Genomic DNA, 17,857 nt, shown 5'->3' on the forward strand with positions numbered 1-17,857 from the left:
ACCCTACCCAGGTACCCTCAATAGGTCTCAAGATATAGGTACAACATGTCCGATTGGGACTAGTTTGACCATACCACTGGCATACACATATAAAACGATCTGGTCATGCATACACTTAAGTTGACTAAAGTTTTATCTTTATTCAGACATATACTGTAAAGAATGGGTGCATGGTCAGAAAGAAATGCAAACATGAGACTAGTGTAACTATAGATTTCTAGATAATTTCTGCCATTAAACAAAATATCACATGACTAACCACGGGTTTGGGTAGTCCTGTTGTAACGGAGTTACCTGTCAGCCCTTTAACTTACATAAACGTATTGATATATATATATATATATATATTGTCACTTATATAACGAAGTCATTACTGTATTATGAGTGAGTTATATCATATATAGTCACTTATAGACCATTACAAACATAATTAGCCACATGAGAACTGAGGAATGTCCAGGTTATGCTTTCCAAATCCTGACAAAATAGACCGCCTCCGTGGTCTAATGGTAGAGTGTCCGCCCGGAGAGCAGAAGGTCCAGGGTTCGATCCCCGACCAAAAGACGTTAAAAGATGGTACTTGTTGTTACCCTGTCTGGCGCTCGGCATTAAGGGGCTAAAACAAGGACTGGTCGGCTCGGAGTCAGTATACTGTGTCTGAGTGGGGTATTCATGTTAAACTGCGGCATGGTATCTCAGTGAGCTAGCACTATAAATCGGCATCAGTCCAAACTAGTACAAGCAGCCACATACACACACATACACGTGCATGCATGTCGCTATATAAGTGCAATAATCTTGGACGCGACGTTAAACCCCATTTCACCTCACCCCACCTGACAAAATATCTGAATAGTGTAACATATCTTAAATATCCTACTTAATATATAATAATGAGTTGAGAAAAACTTTACAATTTGTCATTTTGGGAGCTGAAATTTTAGCCTGCAAAGCCAAGGGGTGGTTATCACAAAACTTGAAGGCCAGATAAAAGATATATATATCATATTTTGCATAGAAGAGTCCACATTAAAGTTTTGAAAAGTAAAATACAAAAATACTGTATTTGTTTGAAAATATGTTTTAATCGGTTCGTCAAAAATTAATCCTGATAAGATTTTACATGTCTTACATTTTTGTTTGTTTTAAATGTACTTTTATTTTATGAATGAAATCCGGATTGGTAAATAAAAATATGATTGGTAAATATAAATACCGTACCTGGAAAAACAGATTTCAGTTGATGAATTTATATAAACATATTCTTGTTAATATGTACAATTATGTACAGTTATACATGTACATAAAATTAATCTGTAGCTGTAAGTATTTTATACAGCTCAATATGTCTCATACCAATAGGTCGAACTACAAGTAAGAAACACAATGTCTAAATAAATATCCAATATAAAAAAAATACCTGTTCAGGGATGCTTAAACATCACAAATAGATTTAAAAAAATTAAGAGTTGATGTACATGAAGCATACACCACTTTAACTATATATATCATCACCTATTACATATTTCAAGAAATGTTTACCAAATATAATTTTAAGCAACAAATAAATTATAAAACCTATCATAAAGGTATTATTTATTTTATTAAATATATTTATGAAAAAATCATATAAGTATTTGCCAGCATGAAAACTTAACCAGACTGTGAGCTGTTTCCAGAGTGACCCTTGCTAACCACCCCCAGGTAGATTAAAAGATTAGGAGGTAGTTTGCCCAACAAGGGGATTAACAACAATTAATTTGCCCAGATATCTAAACTTATGACTCAGTCCAACAGATTGACAATTTATGAGGCTGATAGACACTCTCCACTGGTCTTAGCAAGTGTGCTCTTCCTTAATGCAAGCTATCAATGAGAGGGAGTCGACATCCACGCTTATCACTCTGACAGCATGCGCGGCTATCATCAACACCACGTAGCCCACTGACAGTAGTTGTGACTTGGCTTCAGGTGGAACCATGCGTTGTTGATATTCAGACTTTGTGTGTCACGTGTGGACAGTTCTACAGACATTATGCCGTAATAGGTTGTTGGGAATAGACTCATCACTACAGTTCTCAGTGACAAAGGAATATACAAAATGCGGATTTAGCTTGGCTGTTTAATGAACTGTTGTACCAGAAGGGCTGACATTGTGCGAAGTTTGTGATCAAGCTTTGGTCGGGGAAAGCTACCCGAATCAATAGCGTGGACTTAAGTACCTGACGATCCTGTTTGTAGTAATTCCGACATTCCGTCCGTCTATTGCCAGATGGTCACAGGTATGTGAGTTTTCTATTTAGGTTTATGATCCTATATTTAATATTTTCATTTTTGATGAAATGGAAAGTTAAGAATGATTTGTGTGCGTTTTAGCTGAAAAGGGAATTGTGGGTCCAATGTTTTTCATTTTTTATGAAATGGAAATTAATACATTGATTTGTGTGAGTTTTAGCTGCAAATATGTGTCCTAATGACCATTTGTTCTGCATCTGTATGATCAATGTATTTCAAAATCATATCTCATATGTCATGTGTTGAAATAATGATATAGAAAGTAATACTGTGTTTGATAAAATGATAAGTAATTAATAACATTATAATGCTAAACTTAGCTCATCAAATTATATTTTGAAAAATATGACTTTAATATCATTCAAATATAAGTGTACATTTGTAATTCTCTTATCATAATATTACCATAACTGTCACTGGATAAGAGCTTCAATAACTACTTTTGTGTCAAGGGAATAAATAGTACTGAAATATCGTTCTGTTATAATGCTAACCAAATCATGCAATTTTTATACCATTTTATGTTTTCATTTACATTCAGAGTTGTCTTCTTGATTCAGTTAATTTTTTAAGCTGGGGATTATATTTTAAACAATTTCACTGTGGTTATTTTCAACAGAAATCCATTTCCTGCTGTGTTTGTAATCTGGTTTATTTCGGTAACATTCAAGACATGCGTAGTGATTACGACTTCCTTGTGAAATAAATGAGAAATATATTGCCTGACACAATGGTCAAGTGCTTGATGCCATGATTTGTGGCAGTACTTGAAATAGCCCTACTTCCTCTGATCTTGTGTTGATAGTTCAGAATACCTCATATTTATTATGTTGAACCCACGTGGTAGTTAAATGTGCCTGATATGTATCTAAGACCACGATTACCGTATTCGACATAATAAGCGCCCAGGGCGCTCTCAAAATTAGAAATAGGGGGCTCTTATTAGAATATTATTTTGGTGAAAAACAACAGAGTTGAAAGATCGTAAATTTCGTGGTTTATGCTGACAGCCTCAAATGTTTATATACGACAGATATATTTTTTCCAGAATTTAATTTCCCATAATTATGAATGCATATAACATACGTATTATGTCGTTATTATTACGTCGAATACGGTTCCTTGTTATTGATAGGTAATGTGAGTGGTGACTTATTTAATGCTGCTTCGTACAATGATTTAATCATATCCTATAACAATGTGTCAGGTTAATATGGGATAAGCCCAAAGTGATGCTGATACTGACATTTACCATTTTAGTGAAAACAGCAAGCAGGATTTTAATAAAAGCGAAATTTGGATTCAAATCAGGATTATAGGATCCTGCCATATCTAAGGGACATAATTGATTTTTTTTTTTCCATACACTGAAATTTGTGTTTAAACAAAATAGTCTTACCAATAAAATAAACATTTGAAAAGTGGGAAAATTGTTACATTAATCCTTTAAGAGAGTGAATGAGTGGGTGGGTGGGTGGGTGAGTGAGTGAGTGAGTGAGTGAGTGAGTGAGTGAGTGAGTGAGTGAGTGAGTGAGTGAGTGAGCGAGTGAGATGTAATGCCTCTTTAAACATTACTGTAAATCGTGAAACTAATGCGTCTTCAAAAGAATGCGACCCGGGTAGGGTCGGGTAATAGGGGGGTGGGTACCTGGGTAGTAAACTCAGACTCGTCCCAGCCCTAATGGGTATTACAATATTTAAATACTTGTAATGAGAAAAAGTCATATTTCTTCAGTAAGACAATATGATATAGGAAATGGAATAATATGTTGCCATTTATTATCTATCATATAATGCTTCTAAGACAAGCCAGTAAATATAATCTATACAAAGCATGCATGTAATAGTAATTTCCGATGCTGTTGTCAATGTACCGTATTTCCAGTATTCAGCACCTTTAACCAACCTTCTACACCAGCATTCCATATCAGTGTTTTTTTATTGAGTTTCTATCCGGAAGGTCGGTGGTTCGATAATAAAAAATATTCCCTTTAAATATTGAACGCTATCAAAACATAATTTGCATGTTTTTCAATACGATCAAATAGAATCCAAAAATGAATTTTTTAAAGATGAAAGGCATTTTATGTTTTTTCGTAGTATTTCATTTTTTATTTGCTTGTGATGAAGTAGCTCGTCCTACTGAACAATGATAGCCATGACAGAGACATAGACAAGATCGTCAAATCGTGAATAAGGGTTGACGGATTAACCCACTTCAAACCCATCTGCTGTCCATCCAGTGTTAGGACTAGTCTGGGGACAAATTGTTCCGCAATGGAACGTTATTGACGACAGCAGAGACACACCATTAATGAAAGTAAGAAGATGGCCATGTTCCTCCCACAGCTACTGCCTTCAATTATTGTTTGATAATAGCCCAGGACTTGTAGATCAGCCAGCTAGACAAGTTTCTTCCCAACAATTACATACAGTACTATACCGTCTGTATCTTGGATCATTTCGAGATGGGGATGCTTTTAGTAGTACCGTCATCAGGAGATGTGAAGGCGGGGTCACCAAGAATGGACCAGATTGATTGAAAAACGTGTTGGTATCACACCATTATGTGAGTGAGTGAGTGAGTGAGTGAGTGATTTGGGTGTTGGAGTGAGTGAGTGAGTGTATGCAAATAGTTTGGTGTGAGAACTGACGCCAAGGTGTAGGTGCTTGATGTGATCAGAAAACGGGAGTCGGTGCCACTGTATAGTTCATTAAGTACTGTTTCATTGTATAGAGTGAGTGAGTGAGTGAGCAAGTGAGCGAGTGAGATGTAATGCCTCTTTAAACAATACTGTAAATCGTGAAACTAATGCGTCTCCAAAAGAATGCGACCACTGGCCCCTAGCCAAAAATGCGACTCAATATGAAGGCGACACCCACCTCCTCTCAAGCATCAGTGGATTTATGTATAAAGAAAATGTCCTCTGTCCGGTTTACAGAAGAATCCACACCGTAATCCATCCTTACATTAATCCAATCACACACCAAATAGCACCGCTTATTAGCGCTGAGTAAAGTACTCCCGCTAAAACAATACATGGGCGCTGGCTCGTGTCGGCCTTTGACGCAGTTGCAAGGAACAAAGGCGCAGTGTTGTGTGGTTGGCGTCTGTCTGGACTTGTAGGTGTGATCACTGATGACATAAGTGAGTAGAACACTTGTCTTGACCCCAGCAGTGACAATTCACAGGATGTAATTAGTGTTTGAATGACAATGTTAATATACATACTACAAGTGCTGCTAAAGAAATCAGTTTTGTGGAATACATAGCTGTATATGTTTTCAGCATATGTCTTAGTTGGTATTTCTCCTATCCAAAATGTCTTATTGTTGATATAAATGTGATGTTTAATAATGCGAGCAAAGACCACTTGCACTTTTCGCATTTAATTTATGCTCGCGTTAATTTCAAGATTTACAGTATATATGTCACTGTGTGTCATTTTAATGTGTGAGAAAAACCTGTAATGCATACATGAAACCCACAAGCAAGGGTTGGTTCTGACAAACCTTTTAACATAATCAGGCTGAATCTGGGATTCGAACCCATGATCATAGGATTCTGCATACCTAAGGGGAGCAACTCTGTAATTGCGAATTGCATCACCTCAGATGACTTGGCCACCCACTCTCCCTAAAGGCACATAACAAGTATTTCAGAGGGCGCTTGTGCTTCTGCTGGTCTGTACAACTGTACAATCATACAACCATACAACCATAAAACAGTACAACTGTACAACTGTACAATAACAGAATGTGAATGAATATGATCATGTACAAAATATTATGTTATTCATAATAGGGCTGGGACGAGTCCAAATTTACTACCCGGGTACCCACCCCCCTATTACCCGACCCTACCCGGGTACCCACTGTAGGTCTCAGGAGATGTCTCTAAATGTCCGATTGGGAACATTTTTAGGATAGACCTGGCAAAACGTATTTAGATACATGTATTAAACAATCTGGTCATTCATACACTGAAGTTGAATTAAGTTATATCTTTATTCAACCATATAAGAAATGCGAACATTAGTGATTTGTAGTGTAACCATAGAGTTCTTGATAATGTTTGTAATTAAACAATATATCACGTGACTAACCACGGGTCCGGGTAGTCTTGTGGGTACCCGGGTCCTACTCAGTACCCACCTGACCCAGGTACCCGAGTTACCCGTCCCAGCCCTAATATCCATAATAATATAATCATATTTACATCTTGAAAACTCCACAATATTTGTAATTTGATTCAGTATGTATGGTATTGTTATATTCTATGGAACCAATGAAGATATAGAAGCAAATATAAAGTTTAGAAGATTAAAAATGTAGAAAACTAGCAACTCCTTTCGGTTATTGAAGGTAAAGTTGTCTTTGAGCCATTTTTCCTTGTCCAGCATGACTTCTGGCCTATGGTACCTCATTATATTGATTGAGCATCCAAATTTTATACAGTAATTGAAATTAGAGTCAACAGTTATAATATACTCAAAGGGACCACTCATTTTAGTTTGTTATAACCATAATTTGTGATAAGCATATATACAGGACATATACAGCAAATGGGTGCTTCGTAAAGTCATACACAAGAAAAAAAATAATTTCAGAGCTCGAGGGTTAGTGAACAAACTTTCTTCAAACTTGAGTGAAATGAAATTGTTTTTGAAATTTGTTTATAAGTTACAAGGCAATTACTGTAAATCTTGAAATTAACGAGAGTGTGAATTAAATGCGAAAATGTGAGTGGTTTTTGTTCGCATTAAGGAAACTTCGCATTTATGTCTCCAAAATGACTATCAACAATAAGACGGCCTCACTGCACACTTTGGATAGCAGAAATACCAACTTGAATGTAAACACAAACACGGTTTATTGAGCAGCAGTTGTAACTGGTACATAACAATATCATTCAAAGAATAGTAATTACACAATGGACATCCGGTGAGCTATCACTGCTGGGGTCAAGAGTTCTACCCACTTGTGTCAAACTAGGCATCATTGACCACTCCAATCAGAGAAACTGCTGTTGGTTCAATTATTTTATTGCCTTGGAATTGTCTTAATGCCAGTCCGCTGAATAAGCAAATAAACTAGCTGCGTGTTGTTTTTTGGAAAACACTGTTTATTGTTATAACAGTAAGGTTGGATATGTATCATTCCACTGGGGATGGATTAGGGGGAGTCGCATTGATATTGAGTCGCATTTTTGGCTAGGGGTCAGCAGTCATATTAATTTAGAGACGCATTAATTTCAAGATTTACGGTACCCCATTTGATCTGTTTTTTCTGTAATAGATCGGCTATATACATATAAATATATGTACTGGCAAGTAAATTATCAGTCTTAGTAGGGGGCACTTTATCATTTATAGATTACAGATTGGTCTAGCAGTTGAACAGTGGGTGCGTATAGGATCAGGGTGCTTATAACAGTGAATACAGTATTTGTTTCTTGAATTACATGTCCATCATATTTGGATTTAACTAGGCCTTCTAATTTCTTTTAGTTGGTTGATCTTAATTTAAATGTAGGTGGTCATATTATTTTTATTTTGAAATTTCAGCATTAGATTAGTACTGATAGTAATGAATGTAAAAAGCATCTTAGCTATAGGTCACACCATCAGGGAAGTATGATTGCAAAATGATGCCGAAAGATAATTTGTTGTTTTTTGTTGTTAGAATAAATATTTTTCAACCTTTTATTCAGCATTTCTTAGTGCAAAACAATCATCCAAAAATATTTTGATCAAAAGTATATTTTTTTCAAATTTCATTTTTTTGTCAGTTGGTCTCAAACTAACTAAAACAAACCATACGGCCTAACATTACAACGAACAAAAGTGTCTGTGCAGACTAGTGTGTGGGAGCTGTAGCAGGAAGGATGCGTCCCCTCGAGGCAGCCTGACATCTGTGGAGGAAGCTGATTACTGTTAGGATGACCAACTGGTGCAGTGTCCAGGTCAGTTGGGCACACAGACTAATGGTCCGACTAATGCCTGACACCTCCAGATGACAGATTATGACATAAGTTGAATGGGGAACACTTTGATTGACCCCCTTAAGTCACCTGTCATTACTCCATCAATGCTGACTGCATAATTTCTTGATTGATGATGTCATTCAATCTTATTTGATTGTTTGAATGTCCTTGAGTATAATTGATTTGGCTTGTGTTGAACCTTGGAGGTTTAATTGACTGTAATGATTGCATGGGGCCTGTATTTCATGTTGTACATTTCCTATTCAGCTAAATGACGTCTCGGTGACAGCTGTCGACAACATGTTTGTTTTATAACATCATGACAATGATCATAAAAGAAGATAACAATAGTCATGACAACTTTGGTCACGGCCCAGGGACATTTCCCTGTTCATATTACGACCCGTGAAGATCTGGGGTAGAATAGGTCTTCAGCAACCCATGCTTGACATAAAAGGCGACTATAGTTATCATAAGAGGCGACTAACGGGATCGGGTGGTCAGGCTTGCTGAGTGGTTGATGCATGTCATCGTATCCCTATTGTGTAGATTGATGTTCGTGATGTCAGTCACTGGATTGTCTGACTCGATTATTTACAGACCCGCCATATAGCTGGAATATTGGTGAGTGCTGCAATAAACAACAAATTATTCCAAATAATAATTATGGTATCTCATACCAATGTGACACTTTGCTACAGGCAATTATGTGATAATGATGTCATATGTATGGTAATAGATGTGGTGATGAGGTTTGATAAACTCATCAAGGAACAGCCTGGAGTTTCTATAGTTTCTATCAATATTTTGTCAACATTTTAGGGTGCTATTGTAAACAAGGATGTGAATTTTGTTGTTGTGATTCTTTTGAATTCCTTCATATATGCCTAATTTCCTGAAATAGAATATTGATTTTTTTCATAAAAACAGAGACCAAATACTGATATGGTCTCTGATAAAAGTGAGACACATGCTATCTTATGAATATGTTTGTTGTAGGTCAAATAGGGTTATATGAACATAATATCAGCTTTATAATTGAACATCACACAGGAGTGAGTATGTTGGATCTCATACCATGTTGAAGGTAACATCCAAATTGTCAGACACCGGGATTAGTGTAAGGTTGATTGTGCTAATAATCGTTACCTGTTTAGTGGAGAGTTGACCCGACACAAATGACAAGAGAACCAAGATGTGAGGTATTTGGAGGATATGTTTATTATATGTTTATATTAATAACAAAGTTAAACATCATATAGAATATTTGTCATTAATGTGACAGAATTGTGATATATTAGCATATCATTATCCACGTGGTATCACTGTATTGAATTACAGTTCATAACAAATAATATCCACCTCTTGGATCTGCCTTGTATTGCATGAGGCCAATTGCAAGGTGTTGAGTTCCTCTCTGTGACTCTGTGAGTGAGTGAGTGAGTTTGGTTTAACGCCGCTTTTAACAGTATTCCAGTTATATCGCGGCGTGTCAGCTTAATGTGGGAGGAAAGCCCGAAGTGATGCAGGTCTCAGACGTTTACCACTTCGGTGAAACCCACGAGCACGGGTATGGTGCTGACAAGCCTAGAAACATAATCGGGGCGAACGGAGATTCAGACCCACAATCATAGGTTTCTGGCGTGCCAAGGGACGCAACTCTGCACAGCGAATCGCGGCGCCTAAGACGACTGGGCCACCCGTGCCCCCGTGACTCTGTGAACTCAACTCTATGTGTCCCAGCCATGGTGATGCCTTACCTGTTGTTGTTATTGTTGCTTTAAGAGTTCTACGGCTAGGATACGGCAGCCGTAGCCCCCCGAAATCGAGAGATACCTGCGGCGACCGCAGAGGATCCCCGGTCGCCCTAGGGCGTATCACTATCTATTACAGGCCGAAGTGGTCGACGTGGGATTATAGCGCGGAGTTATAACTTTTTTAATTTCTAGGTTCACCGTAGCAATTAGACATGCCGTAGCCATACCATAGAGCGGTTCCACTCCAACCATAGGTACGTTGGCCTTGTGTTCGCCATGCAGCTGCCCTGTGTAGCGGTAGCGTCAATCTGGCCTCACGGTCGCCGCATGGTGCCCCTGCAGGTGCCTTGTGGCTGCCTTGCATTTGTCCAAAACCTATGGATGCCCTAAGGCGACTGATCGTCATCACTTCAAATGCAGCCGCAGGTTTTCTGTCTCCCCAAATTCAAAATACGCCGTGCGGCTACCCTAACATATGTGATTGCTACAGTATGTGACCGTGGGAATGCTGCGACGGCCCTACTATTGCTATTGGCTGTAAATATTTTAGATGCCACGCCCACTTTGGGACGCGTGTGGATGAGGTGAGGTGAAATAGGGTTTAACGTCACGTTCAAGTTTATTGCACTTACATAACAATGTGCGTGCGTGCATGCGCACGCGTGGCTGCTTGTACTAGTCCGGACTAATAATCCAGACCGATTTATAGTGCTAGCCCACTGGGATACCATGCCGCAGTTTAAAATGAATACCCCCACTCAGTATACTGACTCTGAGCCGACCAGTCCTTGCCTTAGCCTCTGAATGCCGAGCACCAGGCATGTGTGTGAGTAGGGTACACATATCTCTTAAGTTTCAGTATTGATAAACTTTCTTGTTTATGTATTGATAAGATTTATATTTTTTTATTGATACCATTTCATTTTTCATTTTTAGAAATTTATAGAATTTTCTGTCTTTGTATGTTTGAGTAGCTGAACATCTATCAAAAATAGAGTAAGTTTGGCCTTCGCTATTGCATCTTACCTGACATAAACATCATGGTATATTCTTCATATGGTAATTATGGAGAATTATTTTATTATATGTTCTGGCATATAAGGCATTGAATGTACCCTTCGTGGATTGATTGATGTTTGAGACACAACAGAAATTACCAACACGAGTCAGCCAGCTTAGATCGGGCATCAACAGAAATGTTTCCAAATGAGTCTAGCAACATTTCTTTTCTGAAAATCACTCCATTCTTTGCATCAAAGTTAGGATATAAGAGAAAATACCATCCATCTAATAGCCTTAAATGCAGTTAATAAAGTATTAAATGTTAGTAATAAAGGCCAAAATACAGACGATGGTTAAAAATACAAAGTTGAAATAAGGTCAAAAGTAGGCAACTGAATAGTCAAATGTTATGAAAAGATGTCATATGAAAAGAAAGAACAATGTGTACTAAAGAACGTCAAAGCGCACGAAAGGACACTTAACTGCTAAATTACAACATTGACAATAACTTTAGAATGCCAGATGGCGCTGCAATGTGTAATCAGCTTGTAATCAGCTTGTTCCGCTGTGATATGATATCTGCACAATGTATTACGTCATTTTCATAACATCTGAAAAGTGAACGTTGTTTGAGAATTGCGCTTGCGCTTCACTGTGTCAATCTCAGACCATAAAATTACGAGGAGATGTAAAATGTTCACTTTCCTGTCTGATGGTGTAGTGTAAATGTAACTGCAAATATTAAACCAATTTGAAAGAGAGACACTTCGAGACTTCATTATGCATGATAAAACAACAAATTTCGGAACCTGTGAGCGAACAAAATGCTGCCTGATATCTGAACGACAAAAATATATGTCAAATAGATTTGTATGCCCCTGTCAGGGTTATGGGACCGCACTGTCACATCTGTTACATGTACCCATTAGTGATGAATGAGGAATAGGCGACTAACGGGATCAGCTGGTCAGACTCGCTGACTTGGTTCATGCATGTCATCATATCCCAATTGCATGGTCCGGTGCTCATGATGTCAATCATTGGATTGTCTGGTCCAGACTCGATTATTTACAGACCGCCATCACATAGCTGGAATATTGCTGAGTGCGGCCTTAAACATCAAACAAACAAACAAATGAGGAATAGTCATTATCTTATCACTAATTTATTGTTTTTTTATTATCATTAATAGTGTTCATAGTGAGCTGCATCTTCCTGAGACAGGGGCATTCGGGTAGCCTGGTGGTTAACTGCCTTGGGAAGAGTGAGTGAGTTTTGTTTTACATCGCTTTTTGCAATATTCCAGCAATAGCACGGCGGGGGACACTTGAAATGGGCTTCACACATTGTACCCATGTCGGGAACCGAACCCGGGTCTTCGGCGTGACGAGCGAACGCTTTAACCACTAGGCTACCCGACCACCCCTTGGCTTGGGAAGATGACGGAGCTGGTGTATCAACTAAATATTATCTTATTTTGTTGTATTCTGCAACTAAAAAATATGTATTATGGCCAGGCAGCTTGGTTTGTATATTCCCCAGGGAGCTGAGAATGAAAATTGAGCAGACACTGATCAATTGATGGGGTTCTAGTGTCACGCATTGAGCATGCCCATGTGTGGAGTGGAAATATAATGCACTCTTAACCACAAAGTTAAATATCATAGACATAACACCAACCGTTGAGTCAGCACGTCTTCAGTGTATGTCAGGGGGCACGGGTGGCCCAGTCATCTAAGGCGCCTCAATTCGCTGTGCAGAGTTGCACCCCTTGGGCTCCCCATGATTGTGGGTTCGAACCCTGGTTTGTCCCAATTATGTTTCTAGGTTTGTCTGCACCATACCCGTGCTCGTGGGTTTCACCAAAGTGGTAAACGTCTGAGACCTGCATACTTCAGGCTTTCCTCCCACATTAAGCTGACACGCCGCGATATAACCGGAATACTGTTAAGAGCAGCATTAAATCCAACTCACTCACTCACTCACTATAACCTATTGTTATTCTCCCTTATATTTTTACCCTTAGCTCCTCAGGTCAAACAAACATTCATTATGATATAGAAATCATTGTTTGAACATCAGGGTTTGTGATCATGAATTTTTATCAATATCTGTAATGGTGATTACATCAATTGATTTCCACAGTGATAGGTCAACCAACACTGTATTTTTTAGAACAAATATTAATAAATGGGATCTTGTGACAGATTTGAGCCATTGTGGACAATGATATCATTGCAACAAACATTATCAAACTATGGTTAGTTTTTACATCCCTTACTCCCGATTGGCAATGATCATCTTGAGTCTTATGGACATGTCTGGCGCTAACAGAACGAGCGGGCAAATACTGTGTGGATAGCTTCATCCCTGATGACGAACAGATGATTGTTTGAACAACTTGGAGTTGCCTGTACTACAGATTGGCAAGAAATAGCTTTGTGCAAAACTTTATTAATATGAGGCTCGATGACCATTGGTATGAATGTAGGTATTATGCCTTGTTTGACTTTCAATTTCTTCACCCATGAACATGTGGTGACCAGTAGCCTGAGTGGTCAGTGTCTGTCCATTGTACATTCGTGACCAACTCGTGTTATTCTGGGACAAGCCGAATAGCGACTTGTGCCCCTCTCGTGGCCATTTTTGCGACCGGGTTCCGTCTTAGCGCAAACAGGCATACCTAAAACAATTGTCAACTCATTGCATAATGGTTCACATATATTTCCCCATATATTATATATATTTCAGATGCAATTTAAAGCACATCAGGACGTGCGGAATTATACAGTATGATTGAACACATTTAACTGTGTCTTGGGTATAATTTTAGATGCTGGACATATGTAAAATCAAAAATTATTTCTGAGGGATTATTTGACAAAGAACTCGAAATCATACGCGCATTCTGATAGGTTTGTTGATTTTCGCACATAGCATTCATCGATAGGGGGATGAGTCTTCTTGCAGGTCACGGAAAGGGGCGAGTGGTGACGAATGTCCCATTGTAGTATCAACTCAACAATGATGCTCTACTCAGATTTAAGAAAATATTTGCATCGATGTAAGTCCATCTTCCTATTTGTTCATCCTTGCTTCCATCCATCCATCCATATGCTGATACTGCTATCCATCCTTCCATCTAGATTCCAAATCCATCAATTCTTTACTTAATCTATTCTTATTTCATCTGTCCTTCATTCCTCCATCCTCCATTCTTCTTCTGTCCTTACTGCAACCATTTCATCCTTATTTCATCAGTTCATTCTGAATTCTTCATTTCCTATCTCACCATCATCCTTCTTTCCTTCATCCATCCATCCTCACTTCCACCCATTCTTACATCTATCCACCCATCTGTCATTCATTCTTTCAACCACTTTCCATCCTTATTGCAAGGCTTGCCGACTCAGTTGTTGCAGGTCATCGATCCCAATTGCATGGATCGATGCTCATGATATCAATCACTGGGTTGTCTGGTCCAGACTCGACTATTTACAGACCGCCATCATATAGCTGAGTGCGGCGTTAAACAACAGACAAACAAACCATCGATATTTCCTTCACCCATTAATTCATGCTTTCTTCCATCGCCCAACCATTCTTCCATCCATCCATGTGTCCATTCATCCTTTCAACCATCCATCCATTACTTCTTCCATCATCCATCCTCACTTCCATCTATCCATCCACTCATGCTTACTTCCATCTGTCATTCATCCTTTCAACCATCCATCCATTACTTCTTCCATCATCCATCCTCACTCTCATCTATCCATCCACTCATGCTTACTTCCATCTGTCATTCATCCTTTCAACATCCATCCCCAGTGCTTTCATCCATCAAGTCATGCTTACTTCCATGATAAAACCATCTTTTCATCCTTCCATCTGTCCATTCATCCTTTTGACATCCATCTTCACTTCCATCCTTCCATTTATCCATCCTGCCATATTTCCTTCCATCCATCCATTCTACAACCATTCTCTATACATCCGCTACAACAATGCACCTTTCTGTTTCTCCAAGCAGTCATCCTGCCAAAATATATGATTGTGAAGTTTGGTTTGGTTGGTTTGTTGTTTTACGCCGCACTCAGCAATATTCCAGCTATATGACGGCAGTCTGTAAATAATCGAGTCTGGACCAGACAATCCAGTGATTAATATCATGAGCATCAATCCATGCAATAGGGATCGATGACATGCATCAACCAAGTCAGCGAGCCTGACCACCCGATCCCGTTAGTTGCCTTTTACGACAAACATTAGTCGCCTTTTCCGGCAAGCATGGGTTGCTGAAGACCTATTCTACCCCGGAATCTTCACGGGTTTATGATTGTGAAGCATTTTGACATGCACAGCAGACCTAACCCAGCTTAACAGCTACCCATCCCTCTAGACCCGTGAAGATTCCAGGGTAGAATAGGTCTTCAGCAACCCATGCTTGCCGTAAAAGGCGACTATGCTTGTCGTAAAAGGCAACTGTTAAACGATGTTAAACAACAGACAAACAAACAAACAAAACCCATCCCTCTAGCCTGTGTGTGAAATGCTGATTGTAGATGTCAAACACTGGGGATCAATGGCCACTCTGGTGGAAAACTTTGTCCAAACGTGGACTTCCAAAACCGTTTATCTCAAACCTCTTCTAGAGGTTGTTTTTCAGACAACACCCAGGTATTATGCAGAAAAACAGTCTAAGAAAACACATCCATTATGTTGTTTACTCAGCAACTGTTGCTGAGTCTGGGAGTGGGTATTTTTTTATAAATGCAGGGAAGAAGGGATTGTTTCTGTTAAAGAGTCCCTAGGGTCGTATCAGATGTCAGCTCAATACACCAACAGCTCTCTGTATATAGGCGGGGGGGATGGGGGGGGGGGGTTTGGAGGGTTGGTCCCATTGTGTAATACATCACGTGACACTGTGTAGAGTTACATCCCTTAGGCAAGCCAGATATCTATGATCATGAGTTTGAATCCCAGAATGCCTTCATTATGCTTCTGTAGGTTTGCTAACACCATGGTTCATGGTACTCAACAAAGGGGTAATCATCTGAAACCTGCTTCACTTCAGACTTTCCTCACGCTTAAGAACCTCTAATGATGTCACTGTTAACAATATAGGTTCGACTTTTCTCAGGTGAGCTAGCATTCCAGCTTAAGTATGCCTGGGTAAGCGGGCATTCCAGCTTAAGTATGCCCGGGTAAGCTGGCATTCCAGGTTAAGTATGCCTGGGTAAGCAGGCATTCAAGCTTAAGTATGCCTGGGTAAGCAGGCATTCCAGCTTAAGTATGCCTGGGTAAGCTGGCATTCCAGCTTAAGTATGCCCAGGTAAGCTGGCATTCCAGCTTAAGTATGCCCGGGTAAGCTGGCATTCCAGATTAAGTATGCCCAGGTAAGCTGGCATTCCAGATTAAGTATGCCCGGGTAGGCTGGCATTCCAGCTTAAGTATGCCCGGGTAAGCGGGCATTCCAGATTAAGTATGTCCGGGTAAGTGGCCATTCCGTGAAATTTAACGCTTTATAAACTTGTCTCTTGATGTGAGGCAGGAGAGTTAACTGACTTTAAAAGTCCAGTTTCCACCCTTGCCGAACAAGGCTGGAATTCCTGGGCTCGATCGTTACATGACAGCACCACCAGTGGCTATTACAAGTTATGTCCCTTCTATGCCTCTCCTATGGACCAATCAGATTCCACCTCTCGTATAACTTACATTTGCTTCAAACACAATGGCGGCAACTCCATAATACCAGCCTAGTTCGGCAAGGGTGGAAACAGGACTTTTTTAATAGTCAGTTAACTCTCTTGCCTCGGGAAGATGATATCACTCATGCAGCAGTACATCCATTTGTGCTGCCAAAGAAATTCATATTTGATAGGATCTTCGTTGAATTAAAATTTTAAAACTTAGCAGGTGAATTCTAGTGAGAATGTTTTATGTCACTTTTAAGACTAGTCCAGCCATACAACAGCTGGGACACCAAGAACTGGAATCATTGATCCCATCAGGGCTCTCAAACTGTGTCTTCTTTATAACAACCCATTGTTTTTACTCCTGCAGTGCAGATACGGAGCACTTAACACCTTTTATAAACTCTGGTGTGGCCATAATTATACCTTTAAAAAAATATATTTTAAAATCGGTTTTCGTCCTGATTTCACAAAGCCAATACTTGTTACACATTTTCAAAATGAAAGTGTAACAAATGCAAACTTGCCACGAGCCCAAGATCTTTTACAGCATTTGACCATGTCAAGCCTATTTTCTGGTTATAAAAACTGGAATTTAATTGATTCCTGTGCGAAAAACATGCTAGAAACTGTCAATTTGTGAATAAGAATTACCAAGTGTTGCATTTGAGTTTTTCTCATCAAAGGATTATCTAATTACTTAACACAGACATTATCATAAGCAAAATAATGTTACATAACATTATACATATTATATTAAAAATATTTGAAAATATTTAACTTCACACCAATCCACCGTGTGTGCTTGTTGAGAGCTTGACTATTTGGGCCCTTAAATCACACACTGTAGGTTAGATCACCGCTGATGACATGTCGTTCCGACCAAATGTAAAATTATTCACATTAGTGTCAAATAAACAAATTGGTCTGTCAAATTTCAATTAAATGTTGGTTCAATGTAATGTAGGCTTGAATAATTGACATCTAGCTGTCTGGTGAAATATAATGGATCACACTAACAACATATTCTCAGCATGTAGTCACAGTTGAGTTGCATGGTTCTGTACAAAGTCCAGTATATTGCATGTCGTAAGCTGAAAAAACGTCACTGGCGATTGATT

At 39.0% G+C, this 17,857-nt stretch overlaps 1 protein-coding gene across 3 annotated transcripts in view; it reads left to right on the top strand.

The window, feature by feature from the left end:
* The first annotated feature begins 1,944 nt into the window (after positions 1-1,944).
* The window catches only part of LOC124135295 (adenylate cyclase type 2-like), a 115,472-nt gene continuing 99,559 nt past the window's right edge, over positions 1,945-17,857 (top strand). For all 3 annotated transcript variants that reach the window (XM_048398994.1, XM_048398995.1, XM_048398996.1), the window contains exon 1: positions 1,945-2,282. The gene's annotated coding sequence lies outside the window, so the exon portion shown is untranslated. The remainder of the gene's footprint in view (positions 2,283-17,857) is intronic.

The sequence above is a fragment of the Haliotis rufescens genome, unplaced genomic scaffold (genome assembly GCF_023055435.1).
Source record: "Haliotis rufescens isolate VD_foot unplaced genomic scaffold, xgHalRufe1.0.p SCAF_19, whole genome shotgun sequence".
NCBI classification, from domain to species: Eukaryota; Metazoa; Mollusca; class Gastropoda; order Lepetellida; family Haliotidae; genus Haliotis; species Haliotis rufescens.